The sequence below is a fragment of the Nyctereutes procyonoides genome, unplaced genomic scaffold, assembly GCF_905146905.1.
Source record: "Nyctereutes procyonoides isolate TBG_1078 unplaced genomic scaffold, NYPRO_anot_genome, whole genome shotgun sequence".
Lineage (NCBI taxonomy): Eukaryota > Metazoa > Chordata > Mammalia > Carnivora > Canidae > Nyctereutes > Nyctereutes procyonoides.
Window position 1 is genome coordinate 14,350,361 of NW_026575155.1, and position 20,841 is coordinate 14,371,201.

The following is a 20,841-nucleotide window of genomic DNA, read 5'->3' on the forward strand; positions in this document are numbered from 1 at the left end:
CACCAGTGGCCATCTCGAGATTGGAGGATGGGCTTTGTCATGCTAAGCAGTACCTAGTTCAGAGGAATTTTAGGAGGGTAAGTGGAACCATTTCTGCAAAACACCTGTAACAAAGCAGGTGTTCCAAAATGCCAGCAATTTTTCCCTCTCCATCAAACACGTCTTTCTTCCGTACTTCCTAGGTCCACAGAGCAGCCCTCACCTCAAACGCCCTTGCAGCCTGCTCTAACACCTCGTCCTTTGATACTTGGGGAGGCAGGTGTCATATGGTGTTAGACAAGTCCAACTCCATCCCTTTGCACATGCATGTCTGGCTTTCCCAGCACCTTTTGTTGAAGAGACTGTCCTTCCCCCATTGGCCTTGGCACCCCCGTCAAAGATCATTTGGCCATATATATGGGTTTTTTTTTTTTCTGGGCTCTCCATTCTAGTCTACTGCCCTGGGTCTGTCTTTAGGCCAGAACCACACCATTTTGATAACGGTAGCTTTGTACTATGTTTTGGACTCAGGGCGTACGAGTCCTTAGCTTTGTTTCCCTTTTTCAAGATCGTTTTGCCTGTTTCAGGGTAGCTTGAGAGTCCACGTGAACCCTTGAGTGGGTTTTTCTCTCTCTACGAAAGATGTCATGGGGATTTTGATAGGGATTGTATTGACTCTGGAGGTCACTTTGGGTAGAATTCGCAACTGAATGATATTAAATCTTGCTATCTGGGGCTGGAGAAGATGGCAGGGGAGTAGGGTCCCCAAGTCACCTGCCCCCCCCCCCCCCCCGCTTACCTAGACTACTCTCAAATCATCCTGAAAACCTATGAATTTGACCTGAGATTTAAAGAGAGGACATCCTGAACACTACAGAGAGAAGGGTTTGCTTCTAACAAGGTAGGAAAGTAGGGGGAAAAAGTTCAGTGGGAGAGGGGCCCCCGCGAGAAGCCGGGCTAAGGTGGGCATTGGGAGCCTCAGGACAGGAGAGTCCCGCCCCGGAGAAGCAGGAACTTTAACAATCCGCCCCGGATTCTTCCCCAGGGAAAGGCGCTCAGCAGGGAACTCGGGCAGGATCGCAGGGGGGGGGGAGGGTGGAGCCCCCAGGCTCCCGGGGTCACTAGGAGAGGAGGGGTGCGCGGGGGAGAGCGCACCCACACCGCGGCCGATCTCGGGAAAGGGCTGGAGCGCGCACCCCACGGGGCCTTGGGGAGAAGCCGGTGGGTCAGCGGGGCTCCGGGGGAGGGGGCTGCACCTGCTGCCTTCTGGAGCGCGAGTCCAGGAGCACAGGCCCCAGACCCAGACACCGGGGACACGGCCCCCCATCCTGCGGTCCACCCAGGGCGGGCAGAGGCGGGGAGGGCACAGGACAGTGAGGACGCTCCTGCCGCCAGGTGCCCCCAAGCTGTGCAGGTCAGCGCCCCCGCCCCGGAGCATCCAGGCCAGTGCGGACTGGGAGCTGCGGGTGGTTACTGGGGGAGCTGGCTCCAGGCCTGGGGACCTGGCCGCCGCCAGTGCTGTTGTCCCTCCTGGTGTCACCCTGTGCCTGGGAGGGGCGGGGCTGCCAGGGGACAGAGGCCTCCCGGGGTCAACAGCTCCCACTGAGCCCGGCACCCGGCGGGGGAGGGGGGGCAGCTCCCCAAGGTGCACACACCTGAGAGCACAGCAGGCCCCTCCCCCAGAGACCAGCTGGAAGGAAGGGAAGAGCAAGTTCTCGGGGGAGAGTGCTGGAAAGTTCCAGGGAAGTCGAGGGACTTATATACAGTACTTAGAACCAGAGGGCACCCCTCCCTTTTTTTCCCCCTTTTTCCAGTACAACTCGTTTTTATATCAGACTGAATTTCCAATTTTTCTTTATCTTTTTCCGCCTTAACTACAATATTTTACCACCTCTACATTTTTAAGTTTCTTCCTTTTTGACTTTCATATTTCTACAGTTACAGGTCTTAGGTATATTTTCCACTTCTAGATTCCCTTCAACATACTCAATTTGGGGAGATATACAAGATATGATTTTTTGTTTTGTGTTTTTTGTTTTCTCTGAGTCATTTTGTTCTACAATGGTGGACGTTCATACCTTCTAAAACATGACCAGCACGCCCCCAGAACCAAATGGTATGCCGTGCTGGTTCATTCTGTGAAATTCTATTCTCTCTTCATTCCCATTCTGCCCCCCTCTTTTATTTCATTTATGTTTGGTGGTCAATGGTGGGGTCTTCTACAAGTATTTCTGATTTATATAAATTTGGGACTGAGCATCTTCTTCTTCTTCTTTTTTTTTTTTTTTGAGCATCTTCTAACATACAGATCTTAATATACTAAGAACCAAGAGGATCACCCTCTAGAACCTCAGGTAGACTACATTCTCTCTCCACTACAAGTTCGTCATCACCACCATCTCCCAGTCCCCCTGCCTTTTCTTCTTTCTTTCTTTCTTTCTTTCTTTCTTTCTTTCTTTCTTTCTTTCTTTCTTTCTTTCTTTTCTTTCTTTCTTTCTTTCTTTCTTCTTTCTTTTTCTCTTTCTTTCTTCTTTTTCTTTTTCTTTCTTCTTTCTTTCTTTTTCTCTTTCTTCTTTTTCTCTTTCTTTCTTTCTTTCTTTTCTTTCTTCTTTTTTCCTTCTTCTTTGGAATTCTTGGCCTTTTATTTTTTGCTACTTTGTTTTGAAATTTGCTTTTCACTTTAGTAGTCCTTTTATTTTGGTCTGATCTTTGTTTTCAATTTCTGCTCTTTGACCTAATCAGTATCATCCAGGTTGAAATTTACTTAGGTCGTGGTTGATATTCTTGACTCAGCCGGCTCATACAGCCACTCTGCGCTGAGAAAAATGACTAGAAAGAAGAACTCACCACAAAAGAAAGAATCAGAAACAGTACTCTCTGCCACAGAGTTACAGAATTTGGATTACAATTCAATGTCAGAAAGCCAATTCAGAAGGACAATTATAAAGCTACTAGTAGCTCTGGAAAAAAGCATAATGGAATCAAGAGACTTCATGACTGCAGAATTTAGATCTAATCAGGCTGAAATTAAAAATCAATTAAATGAGATGCAATCCAAACTGGAGGTCCTAACGACCAGGGTTAATGAAGTGGAAGACAGAGTGAGCAACATAGAAGACAAGTTGATGGCAAGGAAGGAAGCTGAGGAAAAGAAAGGCTAAGGGAAATAAATGACAGCCTCAGAAGGAAAAATCTATGTATATTTGGAGTTCCAGAGGGTGCCAAAAGGAACAGAGGACCAGAAAGTGTATTTGAACAAATCATAGCTGAGAATTTCCCTAACTTGGGGAGGGAAACAGGCATTCAGATCCAGGAGATAGAGAGATCCCCCTCTAAAATCAATAAAAACTGTTCAACACCTCGACATTTAATAGTGAAACTTGAAAATTCCAAAGATAAAGAGAAAATCCTTAAAGCAGCAAGAGACAAGAGATTCCTAACTTATATGGAGAGAAGTATTAGATTAACAGCAGACCTCACCACAGAGATCTGGCAGGTTATATTCAGGGTCCTAAATGAGAAGAACATACAGCGAAGAATACCCTATCCAGCAAGGCTCTCATTCAGAATAGAAGGAGAGACAAAGAGCTTCCAAGATAGGCAGAAGCTGAAAGAATATGTGACCACCAAACCAGCTCTGAAAGAAATATTAAGGGGGACTCTGTAAAAGAAAGAGGAAGTCCAAAGAAACAATCCACAAAAACAGGGATTGAATAGGTATTATGGTGACACTAAATTCATATCTTTCAATAGTAACTCTGAAGGTGAATGGGTTTAATGATCCCATCAAAAGATGCAGGATTTCAGACTGGATAAAAAAGCAAGAGCCATCTATTTGCTGTCTATAAGAGACTCATTTTAGACCTAAGGACACCTACAGCCTGAAAATGAAAGTTTGGAGAACCATTTACCATTCAAATGGTCCTCAAAAGAAAGCAGGGGTAGCAATCCTCATATCAGATAAATTAAAGTTTATCCCAAAGACCGTAGTAAGAGATGAAGAGGGACACTATATCATACTTAAAGGATCTATCCAACAAGAGGACCTAACAATCATGAATATTTATGCCCCTAATGTGGGACTTGCCATGTATATCAATCAATTAATAACCAAAGTAAAGACATACTTAGATAATAATACACAAATACTGGGAGACTTCAACATGGCACTTTATGCAAATGACAGATTTTCTAAGCACACCATCTCCGAAGAACAAGAGCTTTAAATGATACACTGGACCAGATGGATTTCACAGATATTTACAGAACTTTACATCCAAAAGCAACTGAATACACATTTTTCTCAAGTGCACATGGAACTTTCTCCACAATAGACCACATACTGGGTCACAAATCAGGTCTTAACTGATATCAAAAGATTGGGATTGTCGGGACCCCTGGGTGGTTCAGTGGTTGAGCGCCTGCCTTTGACTCAGGGTGTGATCCTGGAGTCCTGGGATCGAGTTCCACATTGGGTACCCTGCGTGGAGCCTGCTTCTCCCTCTGCTGGTGTCTCTGCCTCTTTCTCCCTCTCTCTCTCTCTCTCTCTCTCTCTCTCTGTGTGTGTGTGTGTGTGTGTGTATCTTTCATGAATAAATAAATAAAACCTTTTTAAAAAAGATTGGGATTGTCCCCTGCATATTTTCAGACCATAATGCTTTGAAACGAGAACTAAATCACAAGAAGAAATTTGAGAGAAATTCAAACACGTGGAGGTTAAAGAGCATCCTGCTAAAAGATAAATGGGTCAACCAGGAAATTAGAGAAGAATTAAAAATATTCATGGAAACTAATGAAAATGAAGATACAACCATTCAAAGTCTTTGGGATACAGCAAAAGCAGTCCTGAGAGGTAAATACATCACAATACAAACATCCCTCAAAAAATTAGAAAAACTCAAATACACAATCTAACCTCGCACCTAAAGGAACTGGAGAAAAACCAGCAAATAAAACCTACACCAAGCAGAAGAAGAGAGTTAATAAAGATTTGAGCATAACTCAATGAAATAGAGACCAGAAGAACTGTAGAACAGATCAACAAAACCAGAAGTTGGTTCTTTGAAAGAATTAATATGACAGATAAGCCATTAGCCAGCCTTATTAAAAAGAAATGAGAAAAGACTCAAATTAACAAAATCAAGAATGAAAAAGGAGAGGTCACAACCAATACCAAGGAAATACAAATGATTTTAAAAACATATTATGAGCAGCTATACACCAATAAATTAGGCAATCCAGAAGAAATGGACGCATTTCTGGAAAACCACAAACTACCAAAACTGGAACAGGAAGAAATAGAAAACCTGAACAGGCCAATAACCAGGGAGGAAATTGAAGCAGTCATCAAAAGCCTCCCAAGACACAAAAGTCCGGGGCCAGATGGCTTCCCAGGGGAATTCTATCACATGTTTAAAGAAGAAACAATACCTATTCTACTAAAGCTATTCCAAAAGATAGAAAGGGATGGAATACTTCCAAACTTGTTTTATGATGCTACCATCTCCTTAATTCCAAAACCAGACAAAGACCCCACCAAAAAGAAGTAGAGACCAATATCCCTGATGAACACAGATGCAAAAATTCTCAAGAAGATACTAGCCAATAGGATACAACAGCACATTAAGAAAATTATTCACCATGACCAAGTGGGATTTATCCCCAGGATGCAAGGCTGGTTCAATCCTCATTAAACAATCAATGTGAAAGATCATATCAACAAGAGAAAAAACAAGAACCATATGATCCTCTCAATAGATGCAGAGAAATAATTTGACAAAATACAGCATCCATTCCTGATCAAAACTCTTCAGAGTGTACGGATAGAGGGAACATTCCTCAGCATCTTAAAAGCCATCTATTAAAAACCCACAGCAAATATCATTCTCAATGGGGAAGCACTGGGAGCCTTTCCCCTAAGATCTGGAACATGACAGGGATGTCCACTCTCACCTCTGCTATTCAACATACTACTAGAAGTCCTAGCCTCAGCAATCAGACAACAAAAAGACATTAAAGGCATTCAAATTGGCAAAGAAGAAGTCAAACTCTCCTTCTTCACAGATGTCACGATACTGTACATAGAAAACCCAAAAGACCCCCACCCCAAGATTGCTAGAACTCATACAGCAATTCGGCAGTGTGGCAGGATACAAAAATCAATGCCCAGAAATCAGTGGCATTTCTATACACTAACAATGAGACTGAAGAAAGAGAAATTAAGGAGTCAATCCCATTTACAATTGCACCCAAAAGCATAAGATACCTAGGAATAAACCTAACCAAAGAGGTAAAGGATCTATACCCTAAAAACTACAGAACACTTCAGAAAGAAACTGAGGAAGACACAAAGAGATGGAAAAATATTCCATGCTCTTGGATTGGAAGAATTAATATTGTGAAAATGTCAATGTTACCCAGGGTAATTTACACATTCAATGCAATCCCTATCAAAATACCATGGAATTTCTTCAGAGAGTTGAAACAAATCATCTTAAAATTTGTGTGGAATCAGAAAAGACCCCGAATAGCCAGGGGAATATTGAAAAAGAAAACCAGAGCCAGGGGCATCACAATGTCGGATTTCAGCTGTACTTTGTAGTATGGTACTGGCACAAATGCAGACACATAGGTCAATGGAACAGAATAGAGAACCCAGAAATGGACCCTTAACTCTATGGTCAACTAATATCTGACAAAACAGGAAAGATTATCCACTGGAAAAAGGACAGTCTCTTCAATAAATGGTGCTGGGAAAATTGGACAGCCACGTGCAGAAGAATGAAACTAGACCACTCTCTTGCACCATACACAAAGATAAACTCAAAATGAATGAAAGATCTAAATGTAAGGCAAGAATCCATCAAAATCCTAGAGGAGAACACAGGCAACACCCTTTTTGAACTTGGCCACAGCAACTTCTTGCAAGACACATTTATGAAGGCAAGGGAAACAAAAGCAAAAATTAACTATTGGGACTTAAGATAAAAAGCTTCTGCACAGCAAAAGAAACAGTCAACAAAACTGAAAGACAACCTACAGAATGGGAGAAGACATTTGCAAATGACGTATCAGATAAAGGGCTAGTATCCAAGATCTATAAAGAACTTATTAAACTCAACAACAAAGAAACAAACAATCCAATCATGAAATGGGCAAAAGACATGAACAGAGATCTCACAGAGGAAGACATAGACATGGCCAACATGCACATGAGAAAATGCTCTGCATCACTTGCCATCAGGGAAATACAAATCAAAACCACAATGAGATACCACCTCACACCAGTGAGAATGGGGAAAATTAACAAGGCAGGAAACCACAAATGTTGGAGAGGATGCGGAGAAAGGGGAACCCTCCTGCACTGTTGGTGGGAATGTGAACTGGTGCAGCCACTCTGGAAAACTGTGTGGAGGTTCCTCAAAGATTTAAAACTAGAACTACCCTATGACCCAGCAATTGCACTGCTGGGGATTTACCCCAAAGATACTGATGCAGTGTAACACCAGGACACCTGCACCCCTTTGTTTATAGCAGCAATGTCCACAGTAGCCAAACTGTGGAAGGAGCCTCGGTGCCCATTGACAGATTAATGGATAAAGGAGATGTGGTCTATGTATACAATGGAATATTCCTCAGCCATCAGAAATGACGAAGACCCATCATTTGCTTCGACATGGATAGAACTGGGGGGTATTATGCTGAGTCAAGTAAGTCAATCAGAGAAGGACAAACATTATATGGTCTCATTCATTCGGGGACTATAAAAAATAGTGAAAGGGATTATAGGGGAAAGGAGAGAAAATGAGTGGGAAATATCAGAGAGGGAGACAGAACATGAGCGACTCCTAACTCTGGGAAATGAACAAGGGGTAGTGGAAGGGGAGGTGGGCATGGGGACAGGGTGACTGAGTGAAGGTCAGTGAGGGGGGCACTAGACAGGATGAGCACTGGGGGTTATGCTATATGTTGGCAAATCAAACTCCAAAAAAGAATATACAAAAAAATAAATATTGCTATCCATGAACATTGGGTGCCTTTCCATTTATTTGTGACTCTTTTAATGTCTTTGAGCAACGTTGTGTAGTTTTCAGTCTGTATGTATTTCACTTCTGTGATTAAGCTAAACCCCAAGTAATTTATTCTTTTTGACGCTGTCATAAGTGGAATGGTTTTTCTTCATTCCCTTTCCGGATCATTCATTGTTAGCGCAAAGAAATGCAACTGACTTTTATGTGTCAGTTTTGTATTTTGACACTCTCCAATTTGTTCATTAATCCTAACAAGTTTGCGTGTGTGTGTGTGTGTGTGTGTGTGTGTGTGTGTAGTGGGTTTATTTGTGGGTTTCCACATATAAAGTCATAATCTTTGAGCAGAGATTATTGTGCTTCTTCCTTTCTGATTTGGATGCCTTTCATTTCGTCATCTTGCCAAATTCCTCTTCTGATACTGTCTTGAACTGAAGTGGCAAAATTGGAGAACCTTGTCTTGTAAAATGTCCTAGGTTTTAGAGAATGTTTGCAATATCATATCGAAGCTGAGAGTTATGAAAAGAGCGTATGAAAGAGAAAATACGAGTCTCAGTTCAGGTGTCCTTTAATTTTTTTTTTGGTAATTTGGACTCATTGTACATAATTTCCCCTTGGTTTATGAGTCGGGTCACATACACAAATAGTTGGTAGCATTGCTGAGAAGACCCACTGTCTTTGATTCCTTGTTTGTTTGTTTCTGAGCCTTCAAATTATAAATGCTGTTGTGAAAATGAAGTCTGAGGAAAAGAAAATCTCATATTTAATATTTATTCCATTAATCGCATATTCAGAGCCTCCTCACCTCACATATATGCACACATATGCACACACACACACACGCATGGCCTCAACCAGAGCTTCTCATCTGCCACCTGGGGATGGACCCCCAAGCCCAGGTGTGAGCACACAGGGAGGTTGCTCAGGCCTGGGGTCCCAGCATCATGGGGGGACCATGAACTGGATGGCTTCACACTGCAGAAATCTGCTCTCTCATAGCCTGGAGCCTGGAGGTCTGAAGCCAAGGTGTTGGCAGAGTTGGCTCCTCCTGGAGCAGAGAACCTGTCCAGGTGGCTCCCCTGGTTGCCGGTGGCCACCGCGTCCTTGGCCTTCTGTGCCTGGCCCCTGTGTTAGCCCCGTCTCCACCCCTTCTTCCATGGCCTCCTCTGGGTCTCTCAGGCCAAGTGTCCCTCTCCTTTCTCTTTTATAGACACCGGTAATCAGGCTGAGTCAGGATGACCTCATCCTGAGATCTGTAACTTGATGACATCTGCAAAGATGCTATCCAAATGAGGTCACATTCCTAGGCTCCGGGGGTTAGCACTGGAACACAGTTTCTGGGGCCACATGGCAAGGTGCACCACCCCGGGCCTCCCAGCAGGGTGGGAGCAAGGGGCTGAATGCCCACCTTCTCTCAGGATAAGACGGTTGCTGCAATAGCCCCTCGAGATCTCCTCAGCTTAACACAACCCAAGTGTGCTCCCCACTCACATCACGGACATCCACGCCGACTAGCAGGGTTCTGAGCCACACGATCCCTGGGGCCCCACCATCGCCGGGCCTTCGAGCCCCCTCCAGATCCTCTGCGCCCACCCAGCAGGTGAGGAAAATCAGAGTACAGAGGATTTGCAGGGAGGCTACCGGGAGCCCTGCTCAGTTGCTGGGTAGCCCACTTCCCCCCCGATTTGCAGTGGGGGGCAGGTGAGGCCCAGGGCCCCCCACTTCACTGTGGTCCAGCAGAGCAGGTGAAAGGCAGGGGAGGCAGGATTTGGATGTTGCCACACCCGTCCCTACATCCACTGGGATCACACTCCTTTTTTTTTTTTCCAAGACTTTTTATTTATTTATTTATTCATGAGAGACACAGAGAGAGAGATGCATAGACACAGGCAGAGGGAGAAGCAGGCTCCATGCAGAGAGCCTGACGTGGGACTCGATCCAGGGACTCCAGGATCACACTCTGGGCTGCAGGCGGCGCTAAACCGCTGCGCCACCGGGGCTGCCCGGGAGTGTTCCCTGCTTTCCCTGCTTTATCCCAGGGTGGCTCCCTCACACACACGCACATGCACACACGCAGGCACACGCATGCCCACGACGGTTTCCTCTTCCAGGGTTACTGTGGGGCTGTGCTTTCGCTCCTAACAAGTGCGGAAGGAAGGCCACCCAAACGGGAACAAGCAGACTATGGCACAGAGGGGAGCCACCATCGCTTAGGTTTTGGCAGAGCCCCCCCCCCCCCCCCCCCCCCCCCCGGGCAGGGAGAGCAGTGGCAAAGCTTCACAGTGGAAACCTCGGACGGTCCCCGGCTGTGCCCGGAAGGGGCTGTGGCCCCGGGAAGCTGTGGGCCCCTAATGAGAAGCAGACATCCCACGTGGTCAGGGGTACACATTCGGCTTTCTCTGGTTGGCCCGTTACAGAATTAGGGAACTGTCTGTTATTAGGCAAACACTGGTCATCTGGGGCTAACCATTGTAGGGATGATTGTTTAACTTCCCGGATTGTTGGTGCTAGCAGGGGGGACGTCCCGCCATCTGGCTTACGAGGGGCTGGCTCACCTGGGCTGGTTACTGCAGAGAACAGATTGGTTTCCCAGGCAGGTTGTCATGACAGCCCTGGGTTTACAGCCCGTCTGGGTGCTGTGTGAGTATATTCAGTCTGCCACAGCTTCCCTTACCCTGTGGGACCCTCCCTTCTCCTCTGGCCGGGGTGCTGCACAACAGCCCCTGCTGGTGAGACCTGCTTCCATCGCAGTCTGGTGGCCGCTGTAACATGGATCCATGCCCCTGTGTGTCTACCTCCTGCTATTCCTCTGGGTGGCAGTTGCTCCTGCGGGGCTGCAGCGGGGTGGGGGTGGGGGTGTCCAGTCAACGGTACAGTGATGAGACCCAAGAGTATTCATGTAAAGGTATCAATAGGCGATTTCCCATCTAGTTTCTACTCCTTGAGGCCCTCCATGCCTCTTTTGTCACACGCAGGGACATGCTGTGTTGGTTATCTATTGTTACCTAACAAATTATCCCCTGGGGCGCCTGGGTGGCTTCAGCTTGCAGGGGGTGATCCCCGGGTCCAGGGAGAAGGTCCCGCATTGAGCTCCATGGGCAGAGCCTGCTTCTCCTCTGCCTGGGTCTCTGCCTCTCTCTCTCATGAATAGATAAAAACTTAAAAAAAAAAAACTATCCCAATTTTAAACCCCAAAATTTCCTATCTCAGTTTCTCTGGATCACGAATTACCGTGTTCCTCAGCAGGTGCCTCTAGGTCCCAGGGCGGGGCGGAAGGGGGTGGTGGTGGAGGCAGGTGTCTCATGGAGCCTGTACAGCTGTGGGCCAGGCACCTGCACTCAGCTTGAGGCTCAGCTGGAGGAGGATTCGCTTCTGTGGTGGGCTGAAGAACGGCCTCCCAGACAGCCAGGCCCCAATCCCTGGCGCCTGCGAATGTGACCAGAACTGGATACAATCTCTGCACAGAGAGATTCTATGTTGAGGCTGCATTTTGCTTTCTAACTAATCAGCTGGAACTGGGTCAGAATCCAGCAAGCAGTTCATAAAATCCACCAGAACGACTAGCATTCGGCCACAAAACTGCTGATATGAACCCTATGATGAGCAAAGAGTTAACTAATGCATACCAGGAATAGTTTTGCTTGACAGCACCAATAAAAGAATTGATTAGCTGGTCATGAAAAGCAGCTCGGCTGGCTAGCACTGAATCCACAGGTTTCTTTTCTTCCTTATCTAAATCACGTGATTACTTTCTTCTTCTTTCTCATAAAACCCCCTTGCTTTCCCTACCTAAATGGGACACTTTTCTGGTTACTCTGGAATCTGTGCTCCCAAAGATAGGGAGATGCCCCCCAATTACCCGAGTGGGCCTCTAGATGCCATCACAGGTGTCATCATGAGAGGGAAGGGGAGCAAGAGCTGGCTACAGAGAAGTCAACGTAAAGAAGGAGCATGTCGGAAGACACTACCCTGCTGGCTTTGGAGAAGGAGGAAGCGGCCATGAGCCAAGCAAGCAAGGATGCAGCTCTCGAAGTGGGACAGGGCAAGGAGAAGTATTGTGGCCAGAGTCTCTAAAGGGAATATGGCCCCGTCAACACCGTGACTTCAGCCCCATGGGAAACTGACCTTGGACTTCTGGCCTCAGAACCGTAAGAGTGTAAGTGTCTGTTGTGTAAGTGGCAATTTGTTACAGCAGCTGCGGGAAGCTGATACAGGCTCCCAGCTCACTCATCTGTTGTAGACAGGCCTCAGGCCCTCGGTAGCCGTGGCCAAAGACATCAGTTCTGTGCCAGGTCACATGTTGGGGCGTTACCACAACATGGCAGCCCAAATGAAAGGTCTATAGGATTATCAGGATCAGGATGGCATTTTGTAAATAGGATTGATTACATTTTCCTTAAAGCTGCCCGAGTGTGATGACAGGCAGCGTGAAGACAACTTTTCAACACAGAAGCCTGTTCTTATCATGGTACCTCGCACACCGCAGACATTTTAGACATGTTTTTCGGAGCAATGAGTAATGGCTGGCAGGCAGGTGCTTGGAATGGCAACCCAGAAAGCAGGCTGGCCTGTGAAAGCATGGAAAGGAGTCTCAGTTTCTCACTAGCTGTCTGAGTTCAGGCAAAGGAGTCCCCCTCTCTGAGTCTCCACCTCCTATTTGACTGATTCTCGGTATATTGGAGATCGCAGAAATTGGCCCAGAATCCGACAGGGTTAATATTGCATGAATGCTCCACAGCCAAGGGATGGCATTTTTAATAGAGGTATTTGTGCGGGTCTCTCCACTTCCTACACTATATACAGGCTGCCCGAGCAAGCATCCCACTTCCTATAGGATGAAATACTGAGCCCGTTGCAGGTAGAGGAGGAATGCCACTGACTGGCTTGGTATTTGAGAATTGGTGAAAAGAACGGATTGCACCAATTCCCAGAAGCCCTTTGGGAAAGGTCCTGGGAAGGCAGGTCACCCGGCAACAGCCTCCCTTATCTGAACAACAAGCTTTCACAAAGCAACCACCACCAGGCCCTATCGCAGAAAAAAGACCTTGTGATGGCCACCGGCCTTCCCGTCACTGCAGGTCGGGTGGGCCCCGCGACACCAGCCCAGGGCCCAGGGCCGCCAGCTCAGCTTCACCATTCTGGTAGCTTATCTGCTCTGGCACCGGCGCTCTGTCGGGCCTGGGGCTTTGAAGGCAACCCCGAGCCCTACACTTAAGCACCAAATAAATAGCAGTCTTGCAGGCACCAGGTTCTCACGCTTGAATTGCAGACGAGCCACTTGGAGAACCTCCTTGAAATGCAGATTGATTCAGTGGTCTTGGGGTGGCCCCAGACCCTGCAGTTCCTGCAAGCTTCCGGGTGACGCCGATGCTGCTGGTCCCTCCTTTGAGAAGCACGAATCTGGGGCCGGATCTATGGAGGAGAAAACAAAACCGGGCAAAGGACACCGTACTCTGGCCTCGCGCCCCGGGCGGCACAGAGGGGACGCTGCGCGGGGGCCCACTGCTCTGCCCCCCGGCCCAGGCGGCGTCAGACGCCCCGCGCGCCCCCTCGAGCTCCCACCCCTTCCCGGCACCGGAGAACCGAGTCCAGGCTGCGCGGCGCCTCCCGGAGGCTCCCGGGCTGGAGGGCCTCCGCCGGTCCCGCCCCGGCCCTCCCGCGGCCCTCCCAGGGCCGCCCCTCCTCTGGCCCCGCCCCTCTCCTGCGGCCCCGCCCCCGTTCCTCCCACGGCCGCCCCTCCTCCTCTGGCCCCGCCCCCTCTCCTGCGGTCCCTCCCCTCCTCTGGCCCCGCCCCCTCTGCTGCGGTCCCGCCCCTCCTCTGGCCCCGCCCCTCTCCTGCGGCCCCGCCCCCGTTCCTCCCACGGTCGTCCCTCCTCCTCTGGCCCCTCCCCCTCTCCTGCGGTCCCTCCCCTCCTCTGGCCCCTCCCCTCTGGCCCCGCCCCCTCTGCTGCGGTCCCGCCCCTCCTCTGGCCCCGCCCCTTCTACTGCGGCCCCGCCCCTTCCCTCCAGGCCCCGCCCCTCCCCCCCTCCCCGGAGCCCGCACCGGCAGAACCGCGTCCAGGCTGCGCTGGACCTCCGGGAGGTGCCCCGGCCGGAGGGCCTCCCCGGTCCCGCCCCGGTTCCTCCCACGGCCGCCCCGCCCCCTCTGGCCCCGCCCCCTCCCGTCCAGGCCCCTCCCCTCCTCCTCCCAGAGCCGCCCCTCCTCCTCTGGCCCCACCCCTCTCCAGGCCCGTCCCAAGCCCCTGAACCCGCCCCCTCTCCTCCAGGCCCCGCCCCCGTTCCTCCCAGGGCCGCCCCCTCCCCCGCACCGGCACCGGCACCGGCACGGGCACCGGCAGAACCACGTCCAGGCTGCGCCGGACCTCCCGGGGGCACCGCGCTGTAGGGCCTCCCCCGGCGCCGCCCCCGTTCCTCTCAGGGCCGCCCCTCCTCCTCCCAGGGCCGCCCCCTCCCTCCTCTGGCCCGGCTCCATCCTCATCCCGGTGCCTCCCCTTCCTCCTCCTCGGCGTCGCCCCCTCCTTCCGCTCTCGTGAGTTTCCTTTCTGGGAACCTAGGGAAAAAAGAAACTGAAACTGAACCCGAGGTGACTGGGAAAGGAAATCAGGGAGGAGGCGCTGAGGGTAAAGCCCCCGGGGGTCGCCTGAGGAGCACAGCCAGTCCCCCCGCTCCCCATTCACGCGCTCATCCTAGAAGCGTGATCGAAATACTATGCGCCACGCGCTGTGCTAGACCCAAGTGCAGCAGCAGCTGCACCGGCCTGCTGCGGCCCTGGGGCCACCTGGGGGCTCGACGGGCCTTCACGGAGGTCGAGGCCGAGCGATGAGGCCACGGTCCGCGAGTGGGAATGGGAGGGAAGCTGGGGCTCTCAGGAAGCGGCCCCTGGGTCTGGGAAAGGTGGCTGGAGGCTGTGAGCTGGGAAGGAGCCCAGCGTGCAGGTGGAGGAGGAGGAGCACCCCCCCCCCAGGTGAAGGAGTAGCTGGAGGAGTTGTGTGTAGTGAGCAATAAGCAGTGGGAGCAGGGCTGAGCCAGGGGAGGCTGGGCACGGGCACGGCTGGCGCGCCAAGCTAAGCAGGTGGGAACACCCCACACACTCCCACTCCCTACAGCATGTAAGCCGGGTGCTGTCCATTTCCACGGAGGGGGTAGTGGGGAAAATCCACTGGCTTGGAGGAGGTAGGGAGCCACCCCGCAGCTTCCCAGGCGTGGCTTTCCATCCATTAACACCAGCACAGCTGTCCGCAGCAGGTCAGGGCCAGGCCTGTCTGGTGGAGAGAGGGTTGGACAAGGACCAGAGACACCTGGGGTGTCCTGGGCACCTGGGTACTGGCAGCAGGGTGATTGTTTGTCTACTAATGTGCTTCTCTGTGGGTTTTTGCCAGATGTCTTTTAATGCACACAGGAAACAACAGTAAGAGGGCAGTGCCCACTGGCCCTGGTGGCCCAGGGGGAGGGGGCTGGGCACCTCAGTCCATTAAACTCAGCCCATGCTTACGGAGCACCTGCTGTTGGTAGGTGGTAGGCACTGGAGGGAGCAGGCTTGCCTTTGTGGACATGTCAGCCCCGTGGAGGTAGGTGATAACCGCATCCCTCCCGCCCACCACCCAACAACATCCACCTGAGAGCAACAACATCTAAGACTGAGCTAAGATGGGCTGATGGGCTGGAAGAGGCATGACCCAGGCTTGGAAGGAGCTCCCAAGGGTGGCTGCATAGACAGGGAGCATCACAGTTGGGACTTGGCAGGGGAGGAGAGGGTGTCTCTGGGAGCCTGGGAGGAAGGCAATAGTACCGTGGGCTGCATTCAGGGATGTCTGAGTGGGGTGTGGAGCCGGAAAGACAGTTCTCAAAGGCTGAGTTTGACACTTACTTGATAGAATACACAGTCATCAGTGAGGGTTGTTTTTGTTTGTTTGTTTGTTTTTTCTAGAGAAGGAATCGTCAGTAATTCGGGTGGAAGACTGTGAGCCTGTGGAGGAGCAAAGGGAAGATGCTCCAGAGCTGAGGAATAAACCTGGGGTGGCAGTCTGAGCTCTCCTGCGTGCTGGCCCCTTCCTAGCCCTGGGACCCAGCAGGGACCTCATTCCTTGGTCTCCCCATCTCATGCATAAACTGGGAGTGATAGCCTTCCTGCCTTCCTCGTGTCATAGGAGGGCCGTGCGGGTGACTTACTCTCTGGGGCTGGCGTGTGGCACGGCCTTACTCAGGACCTAGGACCTACTATTGTGTTATTTCTGAATTACACCCCCTCACAAGCCCCTGGGCCCTTCAGGGAACTTCCTATAATGAGCAGATTAGAAACAGGGAGGTACTAAAATCTCACACCAGGAGTCCCTGGCATCAGGAGAGGGAGGCGCCAAATAGCTGGCAGTCGAGCAGTGCCTTTTAAATTTGGCACACCAGACCTATCAGCCACCTTCCCCTAGTCCTGGCCCGGGCATTGACTGGTTCCACCTGGCTGTCACTTTTGCCCCAAAGCACTTTGTGATGTCATTCCTCAACCTGAGTGGTTGGGGAGAGCCTCCTGGGTTTGCAAAAGGACCATCATTCCTCGGAGTTCTGCGTCCTATCATTGCACGCGCACCCACACTTTCCCGTGTACCCATGGGCACCTTTCCTCCATCCTGCTCACAGCCCATCAGGAATTGGTGTCATTCTACCTCCTGACCAGAGAGTAACTGAGGCTCACAGGAGTGAGTGGCCAGACCAAAAGTCCTCCCTGATGATGGGGAGAGCCTGAGCCCCCTTCTGCCCCCCTCCTGGCTGGGCTGCCCAGACCCCCACAGTGGATCCTGCAGAGCAGAGTTCAACCAGAGAGTCTAACTGTGGGGCCTCCTCCCCTTTTCTGGGGTGGGCCATACTACCTTTGTTTCCATCTGGGCTTTCCCTGACCCTGGGGGGCTTGGAGCTGAGGTGGGTTCTGGGGTCTTCCAGCAGACTGGGGTGGCCCTTTCCCATCACAGCCTTCCGGGAGCCTCTTGTCTGGGACTCCGAGCCGAGCTAAGGAGAATGGAGAGGCCTTCCAAGAGGAAATGTGACTCCCCGCCCAGGGAGGGCCACTCTTGGGCCTGCTTGCTCTCTGCCTCCACCTCCCCCACCTCCATCTCCATCCTGGAGAAATCAGATGCGCCCAACTCCCCAGAGGACCTGACGTGGACAAGGAGGCAGAGGATGAGGATCTGGTGAAAATAAAGAGAAGCTCACTGGAGTAGAAGCGGGATGCTAAGTGGGGAGGGTGGCGCCACTGGGTGTCAGTGACAGGCCAGGCGCAGATCCAGCGCAGACTCACGACAGGGGAGAACCATCAGTTAGGGCCCAACAGGGAAGCGTGCGCGCCGCACCTGGAACCAGAAATGCCACCCGTGCATCTCAGCCAACGGGAAACTGCCGTCACCCCCATGCTCGCTTTTCTCCAATAGACTTTTGTTCAACATCCCCCCCCCCCACCATTTCCTCCAACTTCTCCATAAAATAACGTTCCTCCCTTCTGTGTGTTGGACTTGCCTGTGGTTTTGCCATAGCTTGCTTGTGATTGGCAATCCTGTGCTATTCCCAGGGGCCTGCGCCCCCCCCCCGCGATGGGCTCCCCGGGGCGCAGAGGCGGAGGGGGGCGGGGTGCCCGGTTTCGTTTCTGCGCCGCCGGAGCCCCCTCCCTGGCGTCCAGCAGAGTTTCGTTTCTCCGCCGCGGCGGCTGCGGGGGCGGGCGGACCGCGAGGGGCGGCGCCTGGCGCTGCATAAAAGCCGAGGGGCAGCCGGTGGCCCTCGCGGCTGCGCGGGGACAGGTGAGTGTCGCGCTCCTGGGTCCCAGCATCTTCCATCGGGCTGGTGGGGGGGGGGTGTGCTGGCTGCAGAAACCAGCTCTCCGGGGCGGCGGGCGCGGGGGGGTGGGAGAGAGATGCGGGATGGGAGATTGTAGCGGCTGGCCCTGGTGATGATGGGGATGGGGATGGGGATGCTGCGCTCTAGCGCGCCTGGTTCTCTTCGGGCCAACAGGCTGCTGAGGCTCTGATGACTCATCAGGAACAGCGCCCCTCTCAACCCTGCGGGATCTTCTGCTGGGGAAGGTGGGCAGGCGGAGGGGGTGGCAGCCAGGTGGGGGGGGGGTCTCTCAGGGAATGCGCACTGAGAAAGTTTCACATCCACCGCGGCGGGGCCTCCACGGCCACCTCCAGGGTGGATCACCCCTCGGGCCCTTTTGTATTTCCTGCTGTTGACCCGAAAAATAAAGCAGTGAGTTCTTTCGCCCGCCCAAGTGGGTTTGTTCGGGAATAGCCGAGATGCGCAATCCGGGACACGCAAGGTCTTGGCAAAAGCGTAAGAGCAGTCCGCCCAACCAAGGGCAGGAATGATGTTTCCTGGAAGGGGGTGGGGAGGGGCTGTTTTGACCATTAGTCCACCCGAGAGCAATGCAAGGGTTCGGGGTGATGGCGGCTTCTCGTGGGCCGGGGTGCAGGAGTGGCGGATGTCGGTGGGAGACGTACTATTGCCTCTTTCTCCGCGGAGGCCCGCCGCGGAGGGTCCTCGGTGGGACTGAGGAGGAATGGTACAGGCCCCTTCCGGCCTCCCCATTGCTCCGGGGACGTTTTGACTTTGTCACTTTTCCCACTGTCGGGGAGCGCAAGCCGGGCGGGCGCACGGTTGGGACTGCGTAGACGCGGGGTCCGCAGGAGCCGCTGCGGACGCGGAGGGTGGAGCGGAGGGTCCCCGCTAGGGGGCGCGCCGAGTCCCGAGCCAAGCAGCGGGAAGGAGCGGCAGGTGCCAGGCCCGCCCCGGGGGGGCCCAGGCGTCTGGGGAGGGACCCCTGCCCAGGAATGGGCTGCGAACACGCTAGTCCCCAGGGATGGAGGGAGGTGAGACAGTCCTGGGGGCTGACCTAGGGAACCAGGCTCTGACACCTGCACTCTGTCCACCCCTGGTGACCGCTGAGCTGTGCCCGTGGGATTCTAGGAATTTGGTTAAATTTTAAATCGGACTTTGTCAAGTGATTCTGACCCTTAGCTGTCAGTCCCAGGCGGCTCCTGAAATGTCTAGCTGTGTCATTTTTTAAAAAATATTTTATTTATTCATGAGAGACAGAGAGAGGCAGAGACACAGGCAGAGGGAGAAGCAGGCTCCATGCAGGGAGCCCCACGCGGGACTCAATCCTGGGACTCCAGGATCATGCTCTGGGCCAAAGGCAGGTGCTAAACCGCCGAGCCACCCAGGAGCCCTGTGTCATTTTTAAAAAAATTTTTTTTAAATATTTATTTATTTATTCATGAAAGACACACACAGAGAGAGGCAGAGACAGGCAGAGGGAGAAGCAGGCTCCATGCAGGGAGCCCGATGTGGGACTCGGTCCCGGGTCTCCAGGATCACGCCCTGGGCTGAAGGCAGACGCTCAACCGCTGAGCCACCCGGGCATCCCTCATTTTCTTTTTTTCCACTTTGGATCCAAGCTGCTGGCCAGGATGGCCAGGAGCCCCTGTCATGCGGGCGTCCCTTCCCCCCATTTCCATCCTGGCTTCCCTCCCATTCTAACACCCCCTCCCTTCACCTCCCAGCACTGAGCTTTGAGTGGAGAGCATTAGGTCTAAAGTACACCATAAAAATTTTAAACGTCAGGGGGTTTCAAGAGAAAAAGGTAAATTTAAGTTCTGTGAGGATTAGTTTTAAAACTGAACTTAATTTTTGTTGGGCACGTTGTGGACTTTGAATCGGTCATTTGGCAGGATGCGCACTGGTTGGTGGTGCTTATGAGGGGTCGGGAGATCTCTATGGGGTCTGGGTTGAGGAGGCTTTCCCACAAGGGTGGCAACCCACTTGGCACCCGTTGAATGCCACCTCCACCCCCCAGTGCGGAGACTGCCCAGTGACCCTGCTGCTGGATGGTGTCTGGGTCTGGAAGCCACTGGCAAACTTCTGCTCTCTGAAATCAAACATTCAAGGGGCAGCCGGACAGCTGCCTCGGCGGACAGCAGGGCCCTGAGTATTCACAGACCTGCCCTAGGTAGTCTCCCCCACCCCTGCCCCAAACTTTGGCAGTTAGAGAAGAGGCCGTCCGTCCTGGCTGCTGGGGTTGAGCAAGATGGGTGAGGATGGAGGCTTGGGGGTGGTGTGCACCTACCTCAGTACTCCTCGCAGTCTTGTCTATAAACATGGGATAGGGATTAGACATTTTATTTTTGTTTTGTTAAGATTTTATTTATTTATTCATGAGGGACACAGAGAGAAAGAGAGAGGGGGGAGAGGGACAGAGACACAGGCAGAGGGAGAAGCAGGCTCCAGTCAGGGAGCCCGATGTGCGACCTGATCCGGGGACTCCAGGATCATGCCCTGGGCCGAAGGCAGGCACTAAACCGCTGAGCCACCCGGGCTACCCGAGGTTAGACATTTTATAAGCCGTTTGGGGCTGGGAGTTTGACTCCACCAAGGCTGGAACTAGTGAATGCATTCAGTTGAGTTTGACAGCTGCCGTGGGGTGCTGAGTGTAATGGATGAGTAAGAAATGAGCTTTAATTGGGGCACCTGAGTGGTTCAGTGGGTCCCAAGGTCCTGGGATCAAGTCCCACATCAGGTTCCCTGAGGGGAGCCTGCTTCTCCCTCTGCCTGTGTCTCTGCCTCTCTCTCTCTGATTCTCATGAATAAATGGATAAAATCTTAAAAAAAAAAAAAGAAAGAAAAGAAAAGAAAAGAAAAGAAAAAGAAATGGGCTTTAATGACGGAGATCACCTTGCTCCTGAAATTTTCACAAAATCCTGTGTTGACCGAATCTGAACCTGTGGTCATGGAGGTACAAGCCCTGGGGACCACCGATGTCCTGACTGGATGCATTAAGGCCAACTGAGGCAGCTGTGGT

At 51.8% G+C, this 20,841-nt stretch overlaps 1 protein-coding gene across 1 annotated transcript in view; it reads left to right on the top strand.

Annotated features, from left to right (window-relative positions):
* Positions 1 to 17,697: 17,697 nt before the first annotated feature.
* MX1 (MX dynamin like GTPase 1) overlaps positions 17,698 to 20,841 on the top strand; it is a 29,368-nt gene continuing 26,224 nt past the window's right edge. The window contains exon 1 of the mRNA XM_055313758.1: positions 17,698 to 17,785. The gene's annotated coding sequence lies outside the window, so the exon portion shown is untranslated. The remainder of the gene's footprint in view (positions 17,786 to 20,841) is intronic.